The sequence below is a fragment of the Schistosoma mansoni genome, chromosome 4 (assembly GCF_000237925.1).
Source record: "Schistosoma mansoni strain Puerto Rico chromosome 4, complete genome".
NCBI lineage: Eukaryota > Metazoa > Platyhelminthes > Trematoda > Strigeidida > Schistosomatidae > Schistosoma > Schistosoma mansoni.
The window spans coordinates 24,691,239-24,702,073 of record NC_031498.1 but is presented as its reverse complement, the minus strand read 5'-3'; the positions used below and the strand labels follow the sequence as shown (position 1 = coordinate 24,702,073).

Genomic DNA, 10,835 nt, shown 5'->3' with positions numbered 1-10,835 from the left:
AAATACATGTCATCAAAAGAACAACCTTGATTAGTTCAAATTTTCATATCATATTGTAAAACTTTTCAAAACTGAAGTTAGAACAAGACATATGAGTGAACAATATTGCTTCTAGTTTAAAGTCAGTTTGAAACTTTACTCTGACTTACAATACTATTCATATACATTTACGAAAATATGAAATCAACCAAGGCAGTTAATCAGTCACTGATAACATCAAAATAGGTTTAATAGTATATAAAATAATAAATAAAATTGTAAGCAAAGATGAATAGTGCCTAGCAGTGGAATCCAGGATGCGCGTTTCGTCCTATTTGGAACTCGTCAGCTGGATGTACCTGCATCTCAGAGTTGATGTTCACTCTGGGACTCGAACCCAGTACCGTTTGCTTCAAACGCCATCGCGTTATCCCACTCGGCTTTATCGAGGCAATACGCACAGTATGCACATATGCTAATTAGAGACTGACCAGTTACAGTCCTAACACATCGATGGGAAGATTCAAACAAACAATACTAAATGAATTCATAAGTTAAATTGTTTGTTAAGTCTAAATCGGCTAATGACTAATAGAGTTTGTTATAAATTTCTTTTGTGGATACAAGGACTTGGGTTCTAAGCTGAAATTCTTATAGCTTCCGCTTTATGTGAGAGAAGTAAGATATGTGGTAGGTGTGTGAAAAATTACTCTAGATGATTTTTTTTTCAGTCGGTTACATGATATTTATCAATCATGTATAATAGAACGGAGCTGTGTATCGTTAATTTTTATTAAATCTATTTAGTTGTAATCATTGACTCATAAACTGCCTAGATTGGGTTAATATTTTCATTAAAGCATATAAATATTACTGTAAATTAAAGTCTGTTAATGATCTAATTGAAAACAATATTGTTCACTTATATTTCATGTTCTAATTGACAATATGAAAATTTCCATTATTTTAAAACTGATTTATCAACATAATTCACTGCATTGTAATCATTCAACTGTTGCTGATTAATATCAAAAGGGGTTTTTGTGGATATTATAGTAATTTTAAAAGTTGAGATCATGAGTAGGCTCAGTGGTCTATAGGTTAAGCGTTCGCGCGCGAGACTGATAGGTCCTGGGTTCGAGTCTCGTGAGGCCGGATCGTGGATGCGCGCTGCTGAGGAGTCTCACAATAGAACGAAACGGCCGTATAGTGTTGCTAATTAGTTTAGTAAAGATCATAAATGGAATTAACTATATTTTCCTAAATTTTCTTAACAAGGTTGTTATGTACTTCATTAACATTGGTTATTTGAATTTTTCCATTCTAGTTTAGGACTCAAGTTGGTCAGTCTGATTTTGGCTTATGTGCATCCTGTGCATATAACCCCGGTACGTTTAAAACTAAATGCTGATAATACAATACCTAGTACAACTAAAAAAAACAGAAGAGAAAAAAATAACGAAGACATTTTTGGACGGGAACTACATAGCCATTTTCTACCCTTATTACATTCAAGTATAGGTCTATTTTCTTATAGTTAAAAATCAAAATTAACAAGAAATAACTGTACTACTTTCTAATACTTCAAATTTAAAACTCAATAGGATAATTAAAAGTATTATCTAATGGATTAAGAACATTGTAAAGTAATTACTATCGTATTGACAGATTCAATAATAATATTGAATAGTAAAACATAGTCAAACCTACGTTGTTTTGAACTGTCTAATTCTGATGTTTATTAATAAACTTTCTATTGCCGAACGCGATCGGCTACCTAAATGATAAGACTGAGAGTAAGAAGAAAGAATTTTACTGATCAATCGAATCGAAAAATAACTGTACACCTATTCTGATTTATGCATATAAATCCCTTAGACATTTAGGCCACAATTTTCCACTAATGAAATGTCTCATTCTTTAGAAAGTGAAGTCACTTCTTCACCAGTCGCATAGGCTTATTTTTTGGTTAATGTGTTACTGACCCATTGTTTCATCCTACAAGACATAAAGTTAATTCACTCATAATTTTTGATCCAAGTTCAAAAACATAATAACTTCACGTACATTCGTCAATCTGTTTGGGAGGCAAAATCCGACTCACACGTCCTCGTCGTGAGTCCTGGATCATGCCAACCATCCCATGTACTAATGTGAGCGGTAATGTGGGTGGTGGAGATCTGCCTAATCAACCACTCTACCTATTCCCACGAACAATTACGAATGTTACAAAGAGTCATTGCATAATTATTGAGGGTTCAATAAAATGGTAAAAATGAGTCTCCCCCCAAAAAAGCGAATGCGAGTGTTATGCAATGGTTCTGCGTAAGCAGCGCAAAAACAACTATCCCATCTCGGTAGTTGTGCCGTGCTTCAATGTAGCACTCTTCTCCAGAAAGGCCTACTAGGCTTCACCATTCTTATTCTTAGTCAATCTGTCTAAAAAGATACTTGTAAAGAATACGTAAACAGAATATCTGGAAACGAAGGTTTTAAACTTATGAAACAATGAATTAAACATGATTGTTACTGAATTGCTCTACAAATCTGGATGTAGAAATACTGACGTAACAAAAAGTTTAACAAAAAAATCTGTTAGCCTTGAAAAAAACTTTAAAAATTATTTGTTCTAGTTCAATAATTATCTTTGTTAAGTTATTGTGATTACTTGACATATTCTTAATACTACTAATTGTGATCTACTTAAATACGCATTACTAATTATTAATACCAACAAATCTTGCTAGGATGTGCATGAGGAAATTTTCGATCATTAGTTATTCGTTTCCAAATGAAATATAACAAGTAATATAAGGAAGTTGTTACGTATATTTTCTTTGGTCAAGTCATCCATTGATAATATTCTGAACTCTGATGTTCAGTTTGAATGTTATTGAATCAAAACAAACTTACACTTTTTGTAATTGAGGTGAGTTACAGTTTTAAAAAATAAGGTAAATTTGTTGTTGTATTCAACATCTATAAGATTGAAACTTTGATGAAACAATATGAAGGGTTTTTTCTGGTTTAGTCTCATTGTTCCCTATTCTTTTCTCAAATAAATAACCACTATCTAGAAGTAGAACTGAGTTATTTTTTTGTATATTTGATAGTTTTGGAATTAAAGAAAAACGGTGTCTTGTCATATATTTTTTAAAATTCAGATCCATTTCTCCCAACTTCTAACAACTTCTATGGTCCGGACAGACACAAGTAGTGTGTAGCGGGAATGGGAATTGAAATACCTACCATCAAAACATTGAAATTAAGAGAAAAGGAAGGAAAACAGATGACAAACGAGATAACAATAAGATTGGAAGAATGATGGAGTATGCAAAGAAGATTTGCTGATGATGTATTTGATATATGATTTCCATATGTTGATTTTGCATAAAACAAAACATTGGTTTACATAGCCTGAATTCTTGTTCACCACACACCTAGTTAGCTCTTATCATTTAATGGAGGTTACAAACCTATTTCAGCTAGAAAAATATTGAGGACTTGTCAGTCAGTCAGTCAGCGACAACGTAGGACCAGGCACATATATGCATCGGTCCAAGTTGCCATACCTCATTAGTACAACAAGATCAACACCGGATTCATAGAAGTAATTAATTTAGTGGTGGTAGTATATAAAGAAAGGTTGTATATAAGGATATAGTATAGGAAGGAAAAAAGTTATGAAACAATTTTAATCTTAAGGTTTAAGGGAAGATAAAGAGTGTATACACCTACACCATTGTGATCGATTCTGAGCCATGTCACCAAGAGTCGCCAACCATTGGTTACGATAGTCACGCGGACCCCAACCAGGTAGTCTGCATCTACCAACATGGCTTAGACTAAAAGTTAGTGACTTCAAGCACTGATGCCATGTTTTGGTTTGGCCGCCCCTAACTTTCTTCCAACTTTCCCTAACACTAGTTAGCATAGCGCGTCGTGGTAATCGGTGTTCAGGCATACGTAACACGTGGCCCAACCATCTCAGTCGATGAAGATTCATCACCTCATCAATTGATTTACCATCATTCCCTAATACCCTGAGTGTAACCTCACTATTACTTACATGGTTATCCCAGCAGATGCGAGCAATATTTCTAAGGCATCTGTGGTCAAATACTAGTAGCCTACGAGTATCTTCTACTCTTAATGGCCACGTTTCGCAGCCGTAAAGTAGAACAGAACGAACTGATGCGCAGTATACTCGTCCCTTAATTGATAGACGGATATCTCGTCTTCGACATAGGTGACGTAAGTTGGCAAAAGCCAAACGAGCTTTTTGAATCCGTGCTGAGATTTCGTCAGACACCAACCCATTAGGACTGATCAGACTTCCAAGATAAGTAAAGTTGTCCACGCGTTCGACTACTTCACTCCCTATCCTTAGTTCAGGTGTTGACGCAGACCAGTCCTGGAGTAACAATTTACATTTGGATGGGGAGAAACGCATCCCAAACATCCTGGCATTATTACTCAGTTCTAACAGAAGACTCTGCATTTTGCCAGCGTCTTCACCAAACAGGACTATGTCATCTGCGTATTCTAAGTCGCTTAGTGGACCCCCTGGTAGGAGATCAATTCTTGAAAATTCAGTCGACGAGAGTGTTATTTCCAGCAACGGGTCTATAATGAAGTTAAACAAAAATGGGGATAGTGGACAGCCTTGACGGACACCACTTGAGGTTGTAAAATCAGATGACAGTTCGCCATAAGCTCTCACTCGACTAATAGTGTTCGAGTAAAGAGCCTTCACAAGGTTTATGTACTTCTCAGGTACACCTTTCAATGACAGACACTGCCACAGAACCTCTCGGTCTACAGAGTCAAATGCTGCTTTTAAGTCAAGAAAAACTATCATTGTCGGACGCCGATAAGCATGTCTATGCTCTAAAACTTGACGAATGGTGAATATGTGGTCGATACAGCCACGACCAGGTCTGAAGCCAGACTGATTTTCTCGTGTTTGCAGTTCACGAGTCTTAGTTAGGCGCCCGATAATTATTGAGGCTAGTATTTTAGATACTATGTTAGTCAGACTAATCCCTCTATGGTTATCACAGGATGATTTTGGCCCCTTCTTATATATTGGGACAATCAGAGATTGTGATCAGTCAGATGGGACTACGTCCGTCTCCCAGATTTTAGCCAGAATATTAGTCAACCTAATCGCTAAAATTGGACCACCATATTTAAAGACCTCTGGAGCCAATCCATCTGGATCAGCTACTCTTCCTCGTTTCAGATTAGTTATAGCCTTTTGAACTTCAAGTAGCGTCGGGGGGCCTACTTCAATGTTCCATTCAGGTTTTCTGGGAATAGTGGGTAGTTGTGCAGTAGCTGAAGGCCAGCTAAACTTCTCCTTAAAGTGTTCCGCCCATCGTTCTAAACGTTTGGGTTGAGAGCAGATAAGGGTTCCGTCTTTTTCCTAGATTGTCTCACTTACACTTGACTTCTTAATTCCAGTTTCTTTTATTAGTCTGAATAGTTGCCTGGTGTTGCCTACAGCCGCTGCCTTTTCCATCTCTTTTGCTTTCGTTGCCCACCACTGCTCACGATCGTTCCTTAGACTTTTAGTTAACCTAGATCTAATTTGTTTACGCTCTTCGTCATGTTCAGAGCCTGATGGGATGAGTTTACGCGAATCCATCAGTGAAATAGACTTAGAAGAAATCCATTGGTTTTTTGGAGCCCTATGGTTTAAATAACTAATGGATGTTACTGCTGTTTCCACAGCTGTTTATATGTCTTTCCAAGCAGCATCTGGGTCAGTCTCGTTTACAGAACTGCCTAGATGTGAACTCAGTTGTTTCTGGAATTCGCATTTGGCTTTCTCGTCCTCCAGTTCAATCCTAATGGGTCTTCTTAGTGTAATTTTCCTGCGTCCATTGAGGCGCAGACAAATGCGCGCTCGTATTAAAGCGTGATCAGAGTCTAAACAAGTATTCCAATACGAGCGACAATCTTCTATTGAGCCTCTCCAACGATGACTGATGACAATATGGTCTATTTGAGTCCATCTTTGGTTTGGTGCAGGTGGTCGCCATGTTAGACGATGTCTCTCCTTATGTTTAAAGTTAGTGTTTGCTAAAATTAAACGATTGTCTGAGCATAGTTGCAACAGACGATCACCATCATCGGTTCGTTGAGCCGGAATACTAAAACACCCACCTAAATGTCTTTCTGTTTGATTTAAGCTGCCTACCTGGGCATTAAAGTCACCCGCTACGACTACTATGTCTGAGCGCTTAGCTTTCTGAAGAAGCTCAGAGATTTTTATGTAAAAGTCATCTTTCACTTCATCATGGCTGCAGTCAGTGGGAGCGTAGGCAGAAACGACGAAAAGGCAACAACGTGTGTCCCTATCCTTCCGAGTTCTTACGGAGCCATTTAGCCGGACAGCACACAGGCGACTGTTAACGGGGATCCATTCTAATAGTGCCTGTTCTGCCCTTATACTTAGTGCTATGCCTATATCTGCAAGTCCACGAGAACTAGCCAACGGGTCGCCAGATACACGGAGGATGTATTTCGTTGGCTGTCCATTTTGGCGAGGTGAGGTCAAGTGAATGACCACACTGGGATCCTGCATGCGTGTTTCGGAGACACAGCATACATCAATGGTACGAGATTCTAGGGTTTTAGCTAAGGAGGCCTGTTGACCAATTTGACTTAAAGTACGTACGTTGAAGGCTCCAATGTGTAGTTTGGAGCGAGGTTTTAGTAGACCTGGGACAGCGTTTCGCGCACTAGAATCGTTGGCCATGGTGACACTTGAGGAGGAAACCGGAAGAGGAAGTTTAGTGTTGAAAGTCAAGGTAGAAGGAAAAGTAGGAAGTGAAGAAGGAGATTGATTATGAATACAGTGGTCTTGAGTACTGTTAGAGGTATGAGGGCAGTTATCACTTCCCGGTTGCCCACACTGTGGAACGGTTCTTCCAGGGGTACCTGAAAAGGAAATTGGGTTAGAAGTGGCCTTAATGACCTGAGAGCGTGACCGCAGTGCCCAAGGGACAACTGCTTGAGGTCGGTCACACACGACCTTTTTGTGGGTAGTCTTTGTATTAGCTCCGTTCTTCAAAGGACCTTACCACAGGAGACGGAAATCCGTGGGATAAGGCGAGGTGTGCATTTTTAGGGTCGACCTTTTCTAACCCCACCCCTCCTTGTGGGAAGGCAGCATCGCTGTCATGCTGGTTGTCTGAAGGAAACACCTTACTGCTGTCACACCTCTGTACAGTCAGCAGTACGACTTCACCTTCGGACCTTGGGTTTGCTGCTTTTAGTCTCACCGCTCTTCAAACGACCTGTCTGGCATGGTAGGACCTCGAGGAACGATTGTTCCAGCCAGTATAGCTCGATTGCTTCATCACGATAGGCAAGCCCGACCACCACGTCAAGGTAGCAGCAACGGTCGGGACTTGTAAGCCTTATTTAACTGTTTCTTCCCAGTATACAATCTTCAAGATTTCTAACAAACAACCTCACAACCAAAACTTCAATCTCACACACGAACGCCTAACTTTTATACAAATGAGCCCCAATTCAATCACGTGCAAATCTAACTTTGATCAATTCCTCATCTTCTATTTATTTGATGCTCGCTAGTGATTAACTTTGCGAGGAAATTTTCAGAGTTCTAGTGTGAAGCTGTGATCACTTGGGTTCAATCATATGTATTGTAAAACAGTCATACACCGAACAAAAACAAAAATGCTCGATAATATAACACTATTATCAGTCTTTCTTGTGAAGTAATTATACAATTTGAATTACCTGAATTTTACGTTTGTCTATAAGTGAATCTCCTTAAATGTAGAAAATAGATTTACAATGATAAAGCCCATTATAATCCATTATGTGCGACCTACATCATCTAAAAAGGAAATAAACTGAGAAAAAAGACTGTATAATCAATTTGTTTAAATTCAATTCATTTTGATAGAATGGAATGTCATTGACATTTCTTTCTTTAGTTCAAAACTAATGAATTAAGAATATGAAATTCCTGATTTCATTTTATGGATTATATATCACTGAAATAATAATCCTTTATTATAGTTTGGTCAATATAATCCCAGAACTGTAATTGATGGCTATTATCTTTTATATTGTAGTAGTTACTTAGATAAGTTTCTTTCAATAGTTCAGTAGAAAAGCTGTTTAAAGGTAATCAAAAAACAATATATAGAATCATATTTATTGTATATTACTCTCCAGAGATGTAAAGTGGTGAATCCCATTCAATTGATTATTCTACAATGATCCGTAGAGTTGCGATTTCGTCTGTACACGGAATCCAGCCTGTTGATCTCGAAGTTGGGCGTCTAATGAGTCCTTCATTCTGTTTAACAACACCCTGTTGAAACGTTTCCTGGTATTGAAAGAAGAGTGATGCTCGTGTAGTTATCACACCTACTGAGATCGCTTTTCTTTGGTATTTCGATCAGAAGTCCTTCTTTGCAGTCTGTTGGTACTTGTTCTTCATCCTAAATCTTACTGAAGAGAATGTGGAGTATCTTTGCAGTTACCGCTACATCTGCTTTCAGTTCTTCTGCCGGAATGTTGTCTGGTCCTGCTGCTTTGCCACACTTGATTTGTCTAATGGCCATGATGATCTCTTCAACTGTTGGTGGGCCAACATCGATTGGGAGGTCTGTGGGTGCTGCTTCGATGTTGGGTGGGTTCAATGAGACTAGTCGATTCAAGAGTTCTTTGAAGTGTTCTACCCATCTGTTTCGTTGTTCTCCAATGTCGGTGATTACTTTGCCTTCCTTGCTTTTCACTGGTCGTTCTGGTTTACAGCAATTTTCAGCGACTTTCTTTGTTGTATCATACAATTATCTCACGTTTCTTTCTCTCGCAACCTTTTCTACCGTCATTGCTAAATCTTACCCATATTTACGATTGTCGGTTTTGATACTCCTCTTCACTTGCTTGTTTACTTCTGTGTATTCGGCTTGTGCCTTGGCTTTCTCTGCTATTGTTCGGCTGGTATTGATTGCTGCCTTCTTCTTTCTCCTTTCTTCAATCTTATCTAGTGTATCAACAGTGATCCATTCCTTGCGGTGGTGCGTTTTGGGGTCAAGAACCTTATGACATATTGGAGTGATTGCCTCTTTTATCCCTTTCCAGTTGCTCTCCTTGGTAGTTCCCTCTCCATTGAGTAGATCATTGGAATGCCTGGAACTTATTGTTGAGGGCTATGTTGTCCTCCCCGTTGTCCGGTGCTTTTTGAGTTTTAATTTCATATTGGTGACCAGCAAATGATGATCTGAAGCTATATCAGCTCCTCTCCTGGTTCGCACATCCTCCATCATGCTCCAGAACGATTTGTTAATGCTGATATGGTCAATTTGGTTCTGTGTAGTGTGATCCGGTGAAATCCATGTGGTTTTATGAATGCGTTTGTGTGGGAATATAGTTCCATATATGACCAGTTTATTGAAGGCACATAGGTTTGCAAATCTCTCATAATTTTCGTTCCTTTCTCCCAGTCCATGTCGTTCCATGACGTCGTATCCAGTGTTGTCCATTCCAACCTTGGCGTTGAAATCTCCCATCAGAATGGTCAGGTCCTTTGTTGGACATTTCTCGACGATCGACTGCAGCCTACCGTAGAATTGATCTTTAACGTCTTCATCGTAGTCGTTGGTTGGCGCATAGCATTGGATAACATTTATTGTAATGCCCTCTTTCTTTGTTTCGAAGGAGGTTTTGATGATCTTTGGTCCATGAGATTCCCATCCAATAAGTGCATTTTGTGCTTGCTTGAATAACGTCAGTACAACTCCTTGTGCATCTGGAGCCTTTCTCTTCTTCATGGCCGGAGTAAAACAGAAGCTCCCCTGAAGATAGTCGTTGTTGTCTAACCTGCGTCCAATGTGTTTCACTGGTCCAAAGCACCTCCAGGTTTTATTTCCTCATATCTGCAGCAATTCGGAAGACTCTTATGGTCTACCGCATTGTCCTGACATTCCATGTACCTATAAAAGTTGTTGCTCTGGTTGTCAGAAGGGGTATCGGCCTGTTGACTTTCGAAGGAACCTGGCTTTCATCATGAGGCCTCATAACTCTTCTAAATGAAGACCTAACTCTCAGAACAGAGATTTTTAAAGGTTTGAATTATTTTTTCCGTTTAGCGTTTCTTTGGTGAGTAAGGTTTCTACAGGATGTAGTCGCTTCCCCTATTCCCAACCCTTTTCCTTTAACTGTGGTTGAGATCGGCAGTAACCCAACTGGGGCTCCAGGAGGAGTTGTTGATATTATACAGTCATTATTTACTATCACTGACTCATTCGATAAATAAGTCACTGATTCTTAAAACAATAAACCAAAATAAGTCAACAAGCTAACTCGTCAATTCAACTGGTCCTATAGTAAACGGCCGGTCATTCAAATACATAACCAATAAAATACGTTGTTACTGATGAATTCATAACGTTATAAAGTTTTATAAACAGTAGTGACATACGGTATAGTTCGGTTTAATTAATTCGTAATAAAAAGAAATAATCTAGAATAAAAATCAGTCTATAAATAATTATTCATTGCAATTTATCATTTATTCAAATAGAAGGACTTTTCTTTGAGAAATAAAGATTATCATTATTATATCTATATAGGTTAAAACATCCGAATGGAGTATCAAAATACTAAAGAAATCAAAGGAATGACACCGCTTTGCTTCGAAATACTTTAAATGTAATAAAAGAATGGAGAGTGAGAGAAAAACAGAAAAAATCTTATTGAAAGTAAATCTTTACCTAAGTTATCAATATACATAGTTTGTTACTGTTTATTCTTTCATATGTATGATTGTCCAATATTGTTGTTTCTGCTCATAGAATATGCAT

General features: G+C 38.4%; 1 non-coding gene across 1 annotated transcript; it reads right to left on the bottom strand.

The window, feature by feature from the left end:
• Positions 1 to 358: 358 nt before the first annotated feature.
• On the bottom strand, positions 359 to 428 carry Smp_tRNA_02408_Gln_TTG.1.1. The gene has a single exon. It is a non-coding gene (tRNA).
• Between the last annotated feature and the right edge of the window lie 10,407 nt (positions 429 to 10,835).